This window comes from Filicampus tigris, chromosome 11, assembly GCF_054856515.1.
Source record: "Filicampus tigris isolate MCC_2025a chromosome 11, RoL_Ftig_1.0, whole genome shotgun sequence".
Classification (NCBI taxonomy): domain Eukaryota; kingdom Metazoa; phylum Chordata; class Actinopteri; order Syngnathiformes; family Syngnathidae; genus Filicampus; species Filicampus tigris.
Window position 1 is genome coordinate 7682792 of NC_141227.1, and position 18658 is coordinate 7701449.

The 18658-nt window shown below is 42.0% G+C and overlaps 1 long non-coding RNA gene and 1 pseudogene across 1 annotated transcript; both read left to right on the top strand.

Moving 5' to 3' along the window:
* The first annotated feature begins 554 nt into the window (after positions 1-554).
* Positions 555-1830, top strand: LOC147139583 (uncharacterized). Its single transcript, XR_015088691.1, has 2 exons — positions 555-732; positions 1722-1830. It is a non-coding gene; the product is annotated as an uncharacterized LOC147139583 (long non-coding RNA).
* Positions 1831-16672: 14842 nt separating this feature from the next.
* On the top strand, positions 16673-18008 carry LOC147139584 (uncharacterized; annotated as a pseudogene).
* Positions 18009-18658: the final 650 nt, after the last annotated feature.

Consider the following 18658-nt stretch of genomic DNA (forward strand, 5'->3'; position numbering starts at 1 on the left):
CTGGATGGGAGGGGATGGAAGCAGAGGGGTCTGACTGCAGACCGCAGACCACGGTGCAGAACGCCCCCGATGCCCGGTAAGGAACGCCCCCTTGACCGCCCCCTACGCCCCGGTAAGGAACGCCCCCTTGACCGCCCCCTACGCCCCGGTACGGAACGTACATGTATCTGCAGTCAGATACATTTGATTATGGGGGCGGGTCTCTATGGAGTAAGATCGCTGTCAAAAAGGCATATCCGTGATTTAAAGATTCGTATCCGTAATAGTAAAAGGCATATCCGTGATTAAAGATTTGTGTCCGTAATAGTAATAATTTGTGAGTACAAATCAAAATTGTAAGGGTTTGACTTCTTTTCTTGAGAGTACGAATCAAAATTGTGAGGGTTTGACTTCTTTTCTTGAGAGTACGAATCAAAATTGTGAGGGTTTGACTTCTCTTCTTCTGAGTACGAATAAAAACTGTGAGTTCCATTGTTTTGTGAATACAACTCTCGCTTCTATGACTGCGAATCTTCACTACGCACGAATTGCCGATGAATCACTTTTTTGAGGACGAATCTGCACAACATGCAAATCAGGATGACGTCACGCAGACCACAGGCAGTTCCGAAGGGGAGCTAATCGATCCGCGATTCCTCTCCCCGTGCATGCGTAGAGAAGAAAACAAAGATGGCGAACGCGGGCAGATCAGACGGCGCTTGCAGCGGCTCAGGAGACGCATCTTCACAGCAGGTAAAGTCAGCAACGTGTATATCCAATTTATTGATATGTATTTCATAACGTCGTTCTGTCTCAAATAATAGCTTTGGACTCAGGCTTACGGCAATAGATTGCAATCTAATGATGCGTTTCACTGTTAGCATTCGTACTTGACTAATGTAGCTCTGTTTTCAACGTGTCTATGTACCCACAATTTATCATGTTGACAAAAATGTATTGTATGGATACTGTTAATAGCTCTTGCTAATTTGGTTGCTCCATTTTTATTGATTAATTAAATATTCTCACAGAACTAAAAAAAAACAAAAAAACTAGTGTTTAATGCAAAAGATAAATGTTGCGCATAATTTCTTGTATAGTGAAGAGTCTGAAGACAGATCACAAAGGGCTATTTTGTTATTTTGCGAACTAGTTTGAACACAAGTGAGGTTTCTCCACTTTAACATCTTACTGAGTGTTGTTGTCGTCCTTACATGTTTTTTGGTACAAATATTACATATTCATAATTACAGTATACCGTGTTTGTAGACACTGAGATAGTGTGTGTTGTGTATATTTTTTAAGAGTTGGTAGTGTAATATCTTTGGATATTAATAAATATATGCACACACGTCAGCTTCATCAGAGTTGGCTTTAATGCAGGTGACTTAACATTAAAACAAGGCTGACTGGGAGTTCACTCTACGACTCCTCGGTAACTCTGGCATATCCAAACCACCAGCAGCCTTTATTGGTACCTAGTTGTAGAACAGTTGAGTCTCTATACAACATCTAGTATGCATAATAAGAGCAAATTATGAACCCGCCCCATGGAGCAAACTTGTGATTGTGTATTCCTAGAAAATATATGAAATGTCACTGTGTGTTTTATATGCATCAAATTATAGTTTGTCAGTACACTGAAAAAAAACGTTGACTTTACTCAATTTTATTTTGACAAGTGGTTGCATGGTATAAAATCATCTGAATCCTATTAACAATGATCTCTTTTTCCTTTGTAGTTTCTTCATTCTGAGCAAATCAGCCCAGCTGCAGCACTTTGTAAACCACCCCCGAAGTCCACTGCAGTATCATCAGAACCTCTACCTGTTCAGCATACCCCATTACGTTTTCTCTGGAAATTATGTTAATAGATCCACTGTAAATGTCCTGGATGTAATGATTTACTCCAACCCAGATTCAAGTGTCAAATAGGGCTGTCACAAACTATTATTTTGCTAGTCGACTATTCACCAACAGGAGTTGCGATTAGTTGACTAATCGGATCATATGTTAATTGCGGCATAATCGCACCAGCAAGCTGCTGCTCTTATATGACTATCAGTAGCTTACAGCTAGATCTCTTTAAGGTATCGTACAAAAGAATAAATACAAGATTCAACTTGCACTAAACTGTGCAGGTTGTACCAGCGTTCCTGACTTGTTTTTAGTGGAGTACCAGTAATTGAAATTGAATTGTGGCCGTAAATATTTTATTGCTGAATGTTTAGTGCATTTTAAAATGGAACCAAAAAACAATACGCTATGCTGAGTTGCACTAATACTATGAAACTACCTATAGATACTAAAGGAAATACCCGATTTGTAAACATATTTCACCCTTCCTTGGCGCCAATCATTTTTTCTCCAGCGGCAGATGAGGCATTTTTGAGAGAAAAAATTGCGCCAAATAATTTGAGAGCGGCTATTGTTAACATGGTGTTGCGAATCGATTTTTTACATATTTTATGCAGTTTAAATTCATTTTAGATGAATCGTTACATCCCTAGAAAATGTATCAAACAATGTGTAAATTCTTCATGTGTGGTGTCAGAAATCGGGATTTCAACTGACTGAAACTGATGTACACAAATACAATTTCACACACAAAAAGTATTGCCTGTTCATCGCGTCCAATGATACTGAATAATAATTGTCATGCCTACCTACAAATAATATACTCAGTGAAATAATTGATGTCTATTATACTCTGATGTGTTGCATAATTATGCAATTTAGTACTCAAGTATTTTAATTTCCATGTTGTCATTTTCTCGTGGCTCTGTTTCAATCCCCACGTCGTCATTGACATCGTCCCCCAAGTCAGGCGGTCCATCTGAGGGCATGTGTTCATCATCGATCTAGATTGTCATCAGTGTTTGCCTCCATCTCCAACTCTGCTGTTTTTTCAGCCCACTCCGTCTGGATCTCAACCGCCACCCAGTGACTTGCAGTTACACTTCAAGTTAGCATGCAGGGTCAGAGTTGCGATCGTCACCAAAGAGATCATCCTGGACATGACTGTCTACATTTCTGAAAATATAATTACATAAAAATATTTATCAGGCAAAGTATACTGTTTGAGATGATGGTAACTTCGATAGTATGTAATCAAAATAAAATAAAACAACAGCTGGATAATTATGGATAATCTTGAATTGCAGCTCTTTAGCTTTTGGAGGAATTGGCCACTTCATAAATTTAACACGTTTATTTGAAATTCCTAAATTTATTTCACTAGTTCTTATGTTTGTAGCTTTTACTAGATCAATGAAGAAGATTTCTTTGAATCTAGTTTGAATGACTTTATTATTGCATTTTTTTTAACTCCAATTTTATATTGGCCGATTCGAATTTCTGGTAGTTATCTTCACGTATGAATATGAAAGTGTGTTTTTAATTTGTTCAGCTAAGGGAGCTGGAATGTTGCGCCGCTGTGTGTATTGCCGTGGCCCGTTTTTGTGGTTTATTTCACCTCGTTGCAGTTTTGATTGACAGCTGCCGGCGCATCTCTTTGAAGTTCGTCACGTACCCAATTGTGATTGTCTAATTTAGTGCCTTAAAAACGGCTTGTGGATGTCAACATTGTCTTTTCTGTATGTTGGTGATCTCGAGAGAAGTGTATTCAAGAATGGTGCACTGATTTACATGTCTTGTGATTGTTAGGCAATCAAGTGTAGTGTGCGCTTCACGGGCGCCGCCATTGTGTGACGTCTACGGCTGTAATCCGCCACTATTGCCCATTAATTTCAGTAACATACTTTTTCGGACCCACAATGAAATGACATAAATATGTCAGTGGGATAGAATGAGTTAATGTAGTTTCATCTATGTATTGGCATTTATGTAAGTAGATCGTGTTTATTTAACTTGTACAATTTATTTGGATTTTATAGCCATTATTGTGTACAGCTAAGATAATGCACTTTAATGGGAATGAGAGATGGTGCTGGCCATTTATTATTTAGCCAAGCAATGTGCCTTTAAGTATTGCAGTGTTTATGTGATCTCACACGCACACACACACACACACATTTCTAATTCGGGTTTCATTTTCTGCATTCCCTGGCAAGTTGTATGCATGTCACGTGAATAACATAGCTACAGGGTTAATGGTTGAAATTGTAGAGTTCAGAGGATTTTTATTTTGAAATCAGATTTGTGTCAAAGTATTTTGGCTGGAGTCCTAGGGTGTTGTAATGTCCCGTAGACTGAAAAAAAAAGATCCCTTGGATTTACTTAATTCAAACATACAGTATACATCAGTTGCACATGATTAAAATGATAATGTAATTTTCCCATGTTTTCCTAAAAAAATAAACAAATGGTATGTACTGGTATTAGTTTAAACACATTTGAATTATGTGCAACCGTAAACCAAGTCCTTTTTTTTTCATGTTCTCCTAAAAAATAAACAAATGATATGTATTAGTTGAAACACATTTGAATCATGTGCAACCGTAAACCAAGTCCTTTTTTTCAGTGTAGAGCTGGTCTGGTTTTGTAATAACAAAAATCAGAATAATGATTTTTTAAAATCGGGTGTAAAGGTCAAATTTGCAGGTTTCCGAGGCCTTTTATTTTTAAATGCAACAAAAGATCTGAATGAAAGTAGTTAGGCTGCATACCAGGGGCGGTCTAGTACAGTGGTACCACTACTTACGAAATTAATTGGTTCTGGAAGAAATTTTTTAAGTAGAAAATTTTGTAAGTCGAGACGTGTTTTCCATGTAAATGCCCTAATCCGTTCCAAGCCCCACTATTCAGACATAAATGTTTTATAAAGCATAAAAATGCATCAAAACATGTAACAAATACATGTAACAATTAGATTATTGCACAATAAATGGGAGTTGTGCATGATGTAAAAAACAAAGAATAGAGTAAAGAATAAAAATGGTCGTTTATCTTTTAATTGCTGTCCTCATCGCTTTTTGCCCTCTTTGGTTCATGTTCTCGCTCAGAATTGTTTTTTCTCTGGCGTTTTGTAAAGAACTGATTTAATAATGTGGCGACTTTCAATACATTGCGGTCACATTCTTTGGCGAGATCAACCAAACGCATCCCTTTTTCATACATTTCTATTATCTCTTGCTTTGTTTGTATGGACCAAAAAAATTATATGCAACCCTGTTCCAACACATCTGATTCAATGATCATGATCAATGCCCTAGGTGAACTGGTTGCCTGACCGCAGAGAAGTTATTTTCTAACATTATTTAAAATCCACAGCACTGATGTCCATGCTTTAGTTGTGTAGCTTTTATTTTGAAGGTGGGCAACTCCGCTTGTTGGTGGCGTGTTATGCACAATTAACAATCGCTGTGACGGCTGGATTTACTTTGTCTTTTCGTGTGGAGGCTGACCTGACCGCAGCCAATCACGTGCCTTGTGTTGGAAGACACGTTGCGACGATACACTTAATACTTACCACTGGACCTAAAAAATATATACACTAACTGCGCATCCCAGAGAAAAATGACCCGTCTGCATCATCGAGGAACCCGTGGAATCTGTACCACTGGATTATTTATTTATTGGAATGGAATGCGTCATGGCAACAGGGGTCTGAGTCCTGAGTGATTCATGAAAGCGAACACATATTAAGTATGCTCCTCTCGGTTCTAAAATTGTGTGTGTAACACAGAAGGTAAAATAAAGCTCCACGAAAGCTCACAACACTCGTTTGCCTTGTTTGTTCTAAAGTGCATCAACAGTGTACCTTCAGTACAAACACACAAAGGTTTTGAATGACTAAGAATAAGAGACCCTGAAAAGATGGAACCACGCCTTGCTGTTATTAAACATGCGAGGTGTGCTGGTTGGAACACACCCAACGTGAAAATAATAAGGAGCCCGCAATGTCTGTGGCTGACTTGCCTGGAAAGACTGTCTGATTGTTCAAACAGATCATGGCAATTAAGAAGCATTCCACATTTTTCTACACACTTTTCTGGATTTGTATAGGCTTCCAAATTCAACGACTTAAGAGGCGTTGGACATGGACAATGTCACTTGGTTACGTCTTTCGTTTATTCAGAGGTATTCATGTCTGAACAATTAACTTGTGACAAATCTGAAAAAAAGTATTAATTAAAAGCCTCACCTTTTATGACTGCCTCGCCTTTGAAGGGTGGAACTTCAAATCACACTCCTTAATAGCTAACACAACATGACTTTGACATGAGATAACACTAAAACCCTGGAGCAGGACCACACCAAGGCAGACCGAGTGCAGGCTAAATGCGCTCAAGGGACCCCGCGAGGGACTGACGTGATTCAACGCGGTGAGTGCATTCTACAGCTTCAACTGCCGATTATTAAATCTTGAGTTATACCCCACTGCTGACATTGACAATAATGGACTCAAACAAAAAGAATGAGAATATTGGCATTTGTTATCAAACAAAAGTTGTTTAAGAAAATCTCAAGTCTCATGGGTGCAAAAGTATGTGAATCTCTTCAGTTAATAGAATATTGCACCTCCTTTTGCAGTGATAACTTCAAGGGTCCAAACAGTTTCTGTAGTGACTTTTCAGTCTTTCACATCTACTTTGGGGGATTTTTGCCCACTTGCAGAACGCAGCCAATTGAGAGAGAATGGATGGCATGAACTGCCCACTTTAGGTCCCGCCACAGCATTTCTATAGGATTTAAGTCAGGACTTTGACTGGGCCAATCCAGAAAAATTTTTTTCGTCTCCAGCCATTCCTTGGTTCTCTTGATGGAATGCTTTGGATCATTATCATGTTCCGTGATTCATCCTCTGCCAAGCTTTAACTTCACAACGGACGGCTTCAGGTTATGTTCCAGGATATTATAATATTCCTCCCAATTTATGATTCCCTGGACTATGTGGAGTTGTCCAGGTCCTGAGGACGAAAAGCACATTACGACCACCATGCTTCACGGTAGCCAGAAGGTTCTTTTGCTCATATGCTGCGTTGACTTTTCGCCAAACATGACGATTTTGGTTGTGTCAATTTTGGACTCATCTGTCCACAGAATGGACTTCCAAAAATCTTCAGGTTGGTCCAGGTACTCTCTGGCAAAGTTGAGAGGGCAGTTTTGTTCATTTAAGTGAGCAGGGGCTTCTTACGAGCAACCCTTCCATGAAAGCCTTGTTGATTGAGTTTTGCTCTTATTGCTGAAACATGCACATGTGTCCAAGATGAGGCAAGAGAGGTCTGAAAATCCCTCGATGTGATGTTTGGGTTGACTTTTACCTGAATCGTCTTTTTTTGTGGCCCTTGCTGATATTTTGGAAAGTCGAGCACTTCTAGGCAGGGTTGTAGCTAATTTTCAGTGCTCTCCATTTGTAGATGATCTGCCTCATGGTGGAACGACGCTCAAATTTTTGGGCGATGACTTTATAGCTTTCCCCAGAAGATGTGCTGTCACTACCCTCTTCCTGATTTATCTTCCTTGTGGCATGACTGACCTGTATGGGTTCACCTGGGTAAGACTAAAGTGATGTGGTTTTATCTCGGTTTCAATCAGTGATGCAGAACGTCTTCCCTAAACCTCTCTCATTTCATTGCTCCATATCAATGGTTAATTTTGCTACCAATTTGTCCCACCTTATTCTACTTGACTGCTTGTTTTTTAGCAATGCAGCTCAGGGTTCACTTAATTTTGCACCTCCATAAATTGACCAAAAAAATCTTTTAAGTAGTCATATGTATATATATATATATATATATATATATATATATATATATATATATATATATATATATATATATATATATATTTATGTGTGTGCGTTCATATATAAATAAATAAAATGTATCCTACTGTAAGCATGTACTTTGTATAATTTAGGGTAACAAACAGGTTTCAGACCTGAGTTATGTGAACGCGGTTACAGCTGCATGGTAACGATGATGCGAGTGTTGGTAGTGCATTAGAAAATAGTTCCATACTGTATATTCTCATATGTGTAAAGCCAATGAATTAGCCTTACTGTGTTAGAAGCTCTATATTATCAATGAAAATTGGGTTATTCAAACCCCATCAGCATCCCTAAAACCTGCAGGTACACTTTATTCATCAAAAGATTAAAATTCGTCCATATTAATTAATAGATGAATCTACCTGACTGTTTAAATGTTTTCAGAGGGAGTAATATTAGGACTAACTGAAACACAAACAAATCAAGGAAGGACTTTCCTTTTAACGATAAGAATGCAACTTACAAAAGAAATCATTAAGGTTGACCATTTGCCATTTCGCTATTTGGTTGACCATCTTGTTTCGCTTGTCTTAATAATAAGCTAAAGTTATGTTTGTACAAATTCCTCATCGCCTTTCATTTGGAGGTCTGTGACCATATTGCAATCATTCAAAGGGGAATTGGAAAAATCTCTTAGTTCTCTAAAGTAGCCATTAAATCATTCCCAGAAATGGGCATTCCTTCCCAGGGACGCAACAGTCCGCCCGTCCATCCTGGACAAACGCCCATTTTGTGGCCGGACGGACGGAGGACGTGAAGTCTTTTAAAAAGGACAGACTAATCAAGGACAGAAGTGGGTTTTTCTCCGTCCCTCTATTCGACCGTAACCGGGTCAAGTACTGACATACATGTTGTGTTGGGTTCTTTTAAAACCACTGTTCTCTTCTGCGATACGGAGCCGCCTCACTTAGCTGCCTGCACAACACTTTTCATGTGCCTTCCCTGCAGTAACATTGCACAAGCATAGTCTGCCCTGTCGTGGTTCAACACATGTAATACCATGGATTATGCCATTTCACTGACTGACAGAAACAAGCCCAGCCTGTCTTGTGTGTGTAATCCAGGATGATATATGTATTGAGTGTAGGAAAAAGGTGGATAGCAATTTTTTTTTTGTTAACTAACCTTATCCCTTTGCATGCGAAGTATGTCCTTGTGTGGGACATCTTTAGACCGTAAAAATCTCTGTCAGCGCTGAGGTACACTAAAACGACCCGGAAGTGGAAGTCCTTAGTTTCCTCCTAAAATAACCTTGCGTCATTTTGCAATAATTATTTCATTGCAAAATAACTCACTAAAAACTGAAAACTTATTGCGTTATAACACAAAAGTTTGGCAATAAAACACAATAGTATTGCGTTATAAAACAATCTTGTATTCTCGTGATGTCCCTTGGCAGTCTCTGATCTATGAGTGCATAGACGCTTTTTTGGGGGGGGGGTTGAGGGAATGTAAGGACGAAAGCGCTTTAAAGAACAAAGGACAGATGGGGTCAGAGGACGATTATTGTACGGAGGGAAGGGTACTCAGGTCGCGGACGGATGACGGACCGGTTAAAGAAGGTTAAAGTGCCGAAGTCTGATCATTCTTATGTCCATCCATTGCAGTTTGGTTTGGTGCTGCTACAAAGAAGGACAAAGACTGTCGACAGCGGATACTTAGGACTGCCGAGAGGATCATTGGTACCCCGTTGCTCACTCTAACGACTGCAAGAAGTTTGGGCTGGTAAAATTCTCTTGGACTCTCGCCATCCCAGACGCTACCTTTTCCAGCTCCTGTCCTCTGGTAAGACGCTGTCAAATACACATACCAAAACCAGCGGACATTAAAATAGCTTTTTTTCCCTCTTGCCATTAACTTCTTAAACAGTTGACTTATAATTTTATAGTCAGACACTTGCATGTAAAAATAGGTAGTTATGAGAATCATGCAGAGTACTGTGTCTACGCTGATGAATACAGAAGTAATGGCATGGCATCGATGTAAAAAGTGGCCTAAGTTATTGTGCCATGTTTAAAAGGTTAATGGCAAGGTGTGTGCACCTGACCACAAGATTGTGCAAACAGCAAAACAACAGCTGATAAACAGCAGTTGTGGAGCAATACTTAGCAACCGTTATGCAAATTATAGAGTGACAGAGCAACAACGACGATTACATTTGATCCATCTAGTTTTCAACATAAAACATAGTTAAAATCACCCCCCAGTTTCAATTAGTTGTTACTGAGATCTGGTCACTTTGCTGTCAAATTAGTTTAAAAATAAATTTTCTCTTCCCAATTGGGTCCCTATACTAGGCCGTTACTTGCGTTCTGTGTACTGTAAAATTTGCTCGTCACTATGATGTATCTACCACTGCAGTCCAACACAGTCTGTGGAATGGGATCCCTTTTCTAATCAAAATTGATGTACCACATGCTCTATCACCATTTTTTGACCAGAGCAGTTAATTTCCCTCCAAGGTTTCTTTAGATTTGTGCATTCACTTGAGCGTAAGAGTCTCCAGTAAAAATGTGATATCATTTTCTGAAGTTTTTTTTTTTACTAATGTTTTAAACATCTGCTTGGTTTCATTGGCTAATAGATTCTCTTTAAAAGAACCATTATGACCTGACTTGCTCAGAGATTGTGCTTCTCAGTTAAATGAGAACCAGAAACAGAATCTGAATAATCAATATTTGAATCTCTAAACTTGACGAAGTGCATTGTAAAACTGAAATTTGAATGTCATAAATTGAATTTTCATTATGTATTTTGAATCTTTACTTTGGAAACCTGAATATTAATTGTCCAATTTGAATTTGAAAATTCAATTCTGTATATTTTTTTACATTCAGTTTTACAAACACAAATTAAAATCGTTTCCACGCAGATTCAGCTCGCTTGACTTTTCACATTCAGTAAACAAGGGAACAAGTAAACATTCAAATATTCAATGTGCAAACCTGCTGGGGGGGTCGGGGTGGTTCCCTGTTTTACAGTAATTAGGCTGCTATTATCTCAAATGCATTTGGCGCACTTACAGATAAAATGTTTTGCAATTGTTATCAAAGTATTGGGTGTTATTTCTCTTTTCCTGTTTTACTTTAGAGTACCAAATTTGGTGAGTGAATCATGGTCCATCTCAGAAATCCAGCGCTGAAATTATCATCTTAAAATGTGGATGATTAGGTGTAGGATCTATGACGCAGCGTAAACAAGCCATTCTGGTATAAAATACTGCCCCACAGAGAACAAGGCATTCAGAGAATTATGTAACACATGAAACAGAGGATGAGCTATTCATTTTGAATTCCTGTGTTGAATTAAGAGACCTGGGATGAGCCCTCATTGTCTTTTGACACGTGCTGTGCACTGTTTCTACTCTTAGATGTCAGTAATGCAGTTCACTGCGGCCATGACGTTATTATTTGGGGGGGGGACCAAAACAAAACGGAAATCAAGAAGTACTGACTACGGGGCTTTGTTTTGACACGTTGCTAACTATACACTGCCCTTTCCTAAATTGGACAGCAATCACCTTTTCATCCCTCCCTGACCCAATGGCTTGTACCATAGAGGTTAATTATAAAGTTTAACAGCCGCTTTTTTTCCCGGAGAGCTTGTGTCATTGTGTCGTGCTCAAAATGAAGATGCTGAGTGGGCAAAGAGGAGATCTGAGTTCTGCAATTGATTGGTCATCCTCAAGTACCCGCATGTTTGTCACACGCTGAATTTGCGCATTCAAAATTTGAATTTTTACTTGTAAAACTGAACGTAAAAAGTCAGGCTAACTGAATCTGAGTGGAAAAGATTTGAAATTGTATTTGTAAAACTGAATGTGAAAAAATAACAAGAATTGAATTTTCAGTGTACAATTCAGATTGCAAATTCAATTTATGTAATTCAGATTCATTTTTTCAATGCACTTATTCAAGTTTAGTGATTCAAATTAAAATTTAAATCATTCACATTCAGTTTGAGATGGCACATATACCAGGCCATGTGACACAGAAGTTGAAAAGTAAAAGTCTTTATCGATGAAAATACAAAAGAGACTAAAGAGAGCAACTGATACATCAAGTAACAACCAGTCATAACAGTATCACCCCCCCCGCACCTCCCACCAACCACAAGGAGCACCACCTGGTCAGGCCAAAATCAAAAACCCTAAATAAACGTAAGTATAAAACAACTAGAATCACAGTAACTAAACAAACACCAGGAAACCAGCTTGACTTGGGTTAAGACAACAAACAAACGGCACTTAGACGCAACAAAGACAATTAACCAACAAAGACTGGAAGAAAACAAAACAAAAAAAAACAAATATAAACAGACGAGACAACGAGGAACACTGAACAAGACACAGAGTGTATAGAGGGAGCTGACTGGGTAACACAAGGGATTGGGTACATGATCACAGGTAGAAAAAACCCGCTTGACTTGGACTAAGACAGCAAACAAACATGCGACAAAAACAATAAACCAAAAAAGACTGAAGGAAAGCAAGGACCCAAATACAAACTGATGAGACGAGGAACACCTGGACAAGACACAAAGTGATAGAAGGAGCTGATCGAGTAACTCAAGGGATCTGGTAACAGAGCACAGGTGGACACAATGACTGAGTAACTCAAAGGATCTGGTAACCGAGCACAGGTGGACACCATAACCTACCGACACAGACACATAAAAGCATCAAGAGGAAAACATGAAACTAAATTCAAAAACAAAATCAACAGTATATCGGAGAAGGCCAGACTAGAGATTCCTGGCAGAACCAGTACAGTGAGCGTCCAGGAGGCCAGACGATATGGTCTTGACGGGACAGTCTGTTGGGCGACCTGGAAGCTAGATGACAGGTTCTTGGTGGGGCCAATTCAGTGGCCTTTCTGAAGGCCAGACGAGAGGTTCTTGATGGGGCCTACACAGGAGGTGAGGGCAGCCGCAGAGCTTGCGCCGCTGGAGCAGAGTCAAAGGGCAACCGCAAGCCTTGCACCGCCGTAGCATAATTGGAAGGAGGTCGCAGAACTTGCGCTGCCAGAGCAGAATTAGAGGGCAGCCACAGGCCTTGCACCACCTCAGCAGAATTGGAGGGCGGCAGCAGAGCTTGTGACGCCGTATCAGAATTGGAGGGCAGCCCCAGAGCTTGCGCCGCCCGACCAAAGTCAAAGGGCAGTTGCAGAGCTTGCGCCGCCGGAACAAGGTTGGAAGCCTGGCGGTGCCGAGAAGCCGGGACGGGGGCCTGCATTTGCCGAGGCGCCGGGAAAGGGGGCAGGCACTACCGAGGAGCCGGCATGGGGGCCTGCAGCTGCCGAGATGCTAGTGCGGGGCCCTGCCTCATCAGCCTGCCACCATAGAGGTCGGGAAGCACAAGAGACACAAGAAGTTGGGAGTACAGATAGTGAGGAAGCTAATAGAAACGGGATGAACAGGACTACGTGAAGAAGTACGCAGTGAACGAGGTGATGAAAAAGGAGGGGAGTGAACTGGCTTGGATATAGGTTCGGAATGATGTGACTTGGAAAAGGCTACAGGCACCTACATTGGCCACATTGTGGGGGTGCTGTGTAAATGGCCAACCGGGCACCCAAACAAGGGTCTGAAGGGAAGGGTTCGGTAGTGGACATTAAAAGTATAGGTTCGGAATGACGCGACTTGAAAAAGCAGAATTACAGGAGGAACCAGAACCTCTACTTGCGCCTACGTTGGCCACCCCCTGGGGGGTCCGTGTAAATGGCCAACCGGGCGCCCAAGCAAGGGTCTGATGGGAAGGGCTCTGGAGTGGACACTCAGGGATCATCATCAGAAAAACGTGACAAAAACAGACAAGGGCTGGAATAATGACTGGGCAAGGGACTGGGAGTACCAAAATCAATGTCAAGAACTGAATCAGAAAGGAGGTTAACCAAATCGTGGCCATCTTCAAGAGTCAGAAAAATTGGAGTCTAAAAACAAAACATCGGGTGTTAAACTAGAAGGGAACATGCAAAACTAGGACAAGTAAATGGCAAAGATGATAGAGACGTGGAAGAAAAGACAGAGCTTAAACGAAGGGTGTGGGTGTGGTTGGCAAGCTGAGGGCGGTAGGAGGCAGACCGGGACTTGCAACGGCCTGGGCGACCTGTCATGGAGGAGCGACACGAGAGGTTCCTGTGAAAAGGCGAAGCAGCAGCGGGTGGTACAATCAGGGCCTGATTGGAGGTGGGGGGCTTGATGAATTGTGTCTGAGTGGGCTGGGTCCACGACTGGTCAGTACGTTCTGTAAGGTGAGGGTAGGGATTGGGACCCGGTAGCAGATGTGACACAGAAGTTGAAAAGTAAAAAGTCTTATCAAGACTTACAGTAGTCTTTATCAAGTAATGACAAAGAGCTGGACCGGAAGAGGTTTGCATCCTCACTCGAAGAAGGTTTCACATACTGACAAAGTGTCACAAGTAACTATAAACTGGAAGACATCAGGCCTATATGACATAAAAAAGGACAAAGCATAAAAGGACCATAGCAACTGCATAGTCAAGTCAAGCAACTGATACTAAGTAACAACCGGTCACAGCGTGTGTACTGACACACACAGTATATAAGGCAATACATATCTCTAATAAACCTGTCAAGATCACACACCCTACTTCTAACATTGTGCTTCAGATAACCTTCCTACTTATCCTCCTAACAGGACCTGGATTCAGTCTAGAATGATAACTATTTGCAATCTAGAACGGCAATTATTTGTATATCACCAACACAAAACAAACTTCTATAGGCCCTCTCCTTGAAACCAGTTCCCAGGTGCTTTATGCCAACAAACACCCCTCATCTAAATCTGTAATTATTGTGGTGTTTGTGCAGTTTTGCTCCTAAGTCTACACACCCATGCAGAACCTGCGATACATTGGCAGTTGCAAACTGACTGATGACCCAACAGAGATATACATACAATTATTTTCTGTTTCTGTTTTGTTTCATGATGGTACCATTCTGAAATGCCCCATCTTCCATACAATACAATACAATACACAGGGGTGAACATAACTGGTACGCAGGTACGCATGCGCAACAGAAATCACTGATGCGTACCGTCATATGCGTCACAACGCGCATTAGCGTACCTGTACACACTAGTGGTGCACTGTAACGAATCATCTTTGGCCCATGATCGGTAAGGATGAAGCATCACGGTTCAGGACGGGCACAATCCACAGAATGGTTGGTGAAAAAAACTGTACACGTTCACGTTAAGGCAACGTGATTAGTCTGCATTCAGCAAAGGAAGTTGAAAAACACAAGATAACACGCACGTTGCATGTACAAGAGCGCTTTGCAAACAAACTCAATGAACACACCGCTTCCGCAAAGGCCATCTTAAAAATAAAGCTTACCAAATAGTACATTGAGTCATTGATGCCAATGCCTCAGTGGACCTTTCTCCCTGTTCTCCCCGTGCCTGCGTGGGTTTTCTCCAGGTACTCCGGTTTCCTCCAACATTCCAAAAACATGCATGGTAAGTTGATTGGACACTCTAAATTGCCCCTAGGTGTGATTGTGAGGATGGATGTTTGTTTGTCTCTGTGTGGCCTGCAATTGGCTGGCAACCAGCTCAGTGCGTCCCCCGCCTACTGCCCGAAGACAGCTGGGATAGGCTCCAGCGGTATGTGTATATATATATATATATATATATATATATATATATATATTAATTTTAAGTGTTAATTTTGTGTTGGAGGAGTTTCGTGAGGCTACGGATAATGAAAAGAAATATACGTATATATATATACGTATATTTATGTATATATATATACGTATATATATGTATATATATATATATATATATATATATATATATACATATATATATACATATATACATATATATATACATATATATACATATATACATATACACATATATACATATACATATACACATATATACATATACATATACACATATATATATATATATATATACACACACAAATCTGTCGAGATTCATTGAAACGAGACATACTTTTTTTTACGTTAAACATAATATCGATAAACTTGAGGTTATATGTTGGCTTGGCCCTTAGCAAGTGTTCCAGTTTCTTAATGTGATTTTTTTGCAAAATGAATTGCCCCACCTGCCCTACACAGAGATTAATAAAATAACCATGGAGAAAGTAATAAAACCTGTGAAATATGTCTTAAACACCAGGCACCTAAACCGCCACAAAATATACAATGTCAGGTCAGTATTACTTGGGAGATTCATTGTTATGGGCATTGTTAAAAAAAAAAAAAAAAAAAAGGGGGGGGGGTGGAATGTGACTACACCCATTTGTGAGCGCCTGATGTACACACCATTCGTGTTTGGACTGCCCGGTTTATTGTCAACATCTTGTCTTCATTGTCCAGTTGCTTAAAGGGAAGTCAACGTGAACATTTTTTTTTCTATGCTAGCCCACTAGTTGAAACAGGGCATTCTGATAAATATTGCATTTGTGGAATAAGTGTTAATCCACTTGTTTTTAGCCATCTTTGGGGGCGGCCATTTTGTCTCCTGTCGACTGAAAATCACAACTGCTCACAACGACCAATAACGGCTCAGATTCAGAAAACAGGTCAGCCATGAATGCACTGTTTCAACTAGTGGGCCTGCTGGGAACATAGTCTTGAAAAAAAAATGTTTTGATTGATTTACTCTTTAAAGAGAAAGTCAACCAAACAACATTTTTTTTCAAGAATATGTTCTATGCAGGCCTACTAGTTGAAACAGTGCATTCTGATTAATATTGCGTTTTTGGAATATAGCAACCCCTCCATGAGCCGTCACCTTACCGTAGTGGAGGGGTTTGCGTGTCTCAATGATCCTAGGAGCTAAGTTGTCTGGGGCTATATACCCTTGGCAGGGTCACCCATGGCAAACAGGTCCTAGTTGAGGGATCAGACAAATCACGGCTCAAAAGACCCCTTAATGATGAAAAAAATAAATGGACCATGTTTTCCCTTGCCCAGACGTGGGTCACCAGGCCCCCCCTCTGGACCCTGGCCTGCAGGTGGGGCTCATGGGGAGCGCCTGGTGGCCGGGCTCAGCCCAAAAAGACGACGTGGGTCCCCCTACCCAGCGGCTCACCGCTGGTGGGAGGGGTAAAAGGGGGCGGGTGCCGTGTGAGCTGAGCGGCGGTTATAGACAGGGACTTTGACGGTTTACCCCCTGGCAACAGAAACTAGCTCTTGGGACATGGAATGTCACCTCTTTGGCAGGGAAGGAGCCCATGCTGGTGTGTGAGGCTGAGAAGTTCCGAGTAGATGTAGTCGGTCTCACCTCCACGCAGCTTGGGCTCTGCTGCCAGTCCTCTCGAGAGAGGTTGTCCAAGGTGAGAGGCGCTGCACAGGTGTGGGCATACTTATTGCCCCCCAGCTTGGCGCTTTTACATTGGGGTTTACCCCAGTAGACGAGAGGGTAGCCTCCCTCCGCCTTAAGTTCGGGGGATGGGTCCTCCTGGCTGTTGTTTGTGCCTATGCACCAAACAGCAGTGCGGAGTACCCACCTTTTTTGGAGTCCTTAGAGGGTGTGCTGGAAAGCGCTCCACCTGGGGACTCCATCGTGCTACAGGAGGACTTCATAGCTCATGTGCATAATGACAGTGAGACCTGGAAGGGCGTGATTGGGAGGAAGAAGGAGTTTCAACTCCCACCTCCGCAGAACTTTGCCCACGTCCCGGGGAATGCAGGGGACATCAAGTCCGAGTGGACCATGTTTCGTGCCTCCATTGTTGAGGCGGCCGATCGGAGCTGTGACCGCAAGGTGGTCGGTGCCTGTCGTGGCGGCAATCCCCGAACCCGCTGGTGGATACCAGCGGTAAGGGATGCTGTCCAGCTGAAGAAAGAGTCCTATAAGGCCTTTTTGGCTTGCGGGACTCCGGAGGCAGCTGACAGATACCGGCTGGCCAAGCGGAATGCAGCTTTGGTGGTTGCTGAGGCAAAAATTCGGGTGTTGGAGGAGTTTCGTGAGGCTACGGATAATGACTTACGGACGGCGTCGAGGAAATTCTGGTCCACCATCCGGCGTCTCAGGAGAGGAAAGCAGTGAACCATTAACACTGTATATAGTGGGGATGGGGGGCTACTGACCTTGACTCGGGGCGTTGTGGGTCGGTGGGGAGAATACTTCGAAGACCTCCTCAATCCCACCGACACGCCTTCCACTGAGGAAGCAGAGCCTGGAGACTCCGAGGTGGAGACTATCTCTGTGGTTGCAGTAACTGAGGTAGTTAAAAGCTCCTTGGTGGCAAAGCCCCGGGGGTGCATGAGATCCGCCTGGAGTTCCTAAAGGCTCTGGATGTTGTGGGGCTGTCATGTTGTCACACCTGTATAACATCGCGTGGAGATCGAGGACAGTGCCCTTGGATTTCCAGACGGGGGTGGTGGTCCCCCTTTTTAAGACTTTAAAAGACTTTTTAAGAAGGGGCACCAGAGGGTGTGTTCCATTTACGGAAGAATCACACTCCTCAGCCTCCATGGTAAGGTCTATTCAGGGGTGTTGAACTGTGGGTCATGACCGAAAGAACAAGATCTCGGATACAAGCGGCTGGAATGGGTTTCCTCCGCAGGGTGAGAAGTTCAGCCATCAGGGAGGGACTCAGAGTTGAGCCAATGCTTCTCCACGTTGAGGGGAGCTAGCTGAGGTGGCTCGGCCATCTGATTAGGATGCCTCCTGGACGCCTACTTGGTGAGGTGTTCCGGGCATGTCCCACCGGCAGGAGGCCCTGAGGACGACCCAGGACATGCTGGAGAGATTATGTCTCCCGGCTTGCCTGGGAATGCATTGGGATCCCTCCGGAAGAGCTGGAAGACATGGCTGGTGAGAAGGAAGTCTGGGCTTTGCTGCTGCCTCTGCCACCCGACCTCGGATAAGCGGCAGATAATGGATGGATGGATGGAATATAGCAAAATCAACCCGTGTTTAGCCCTCTCAGGGGG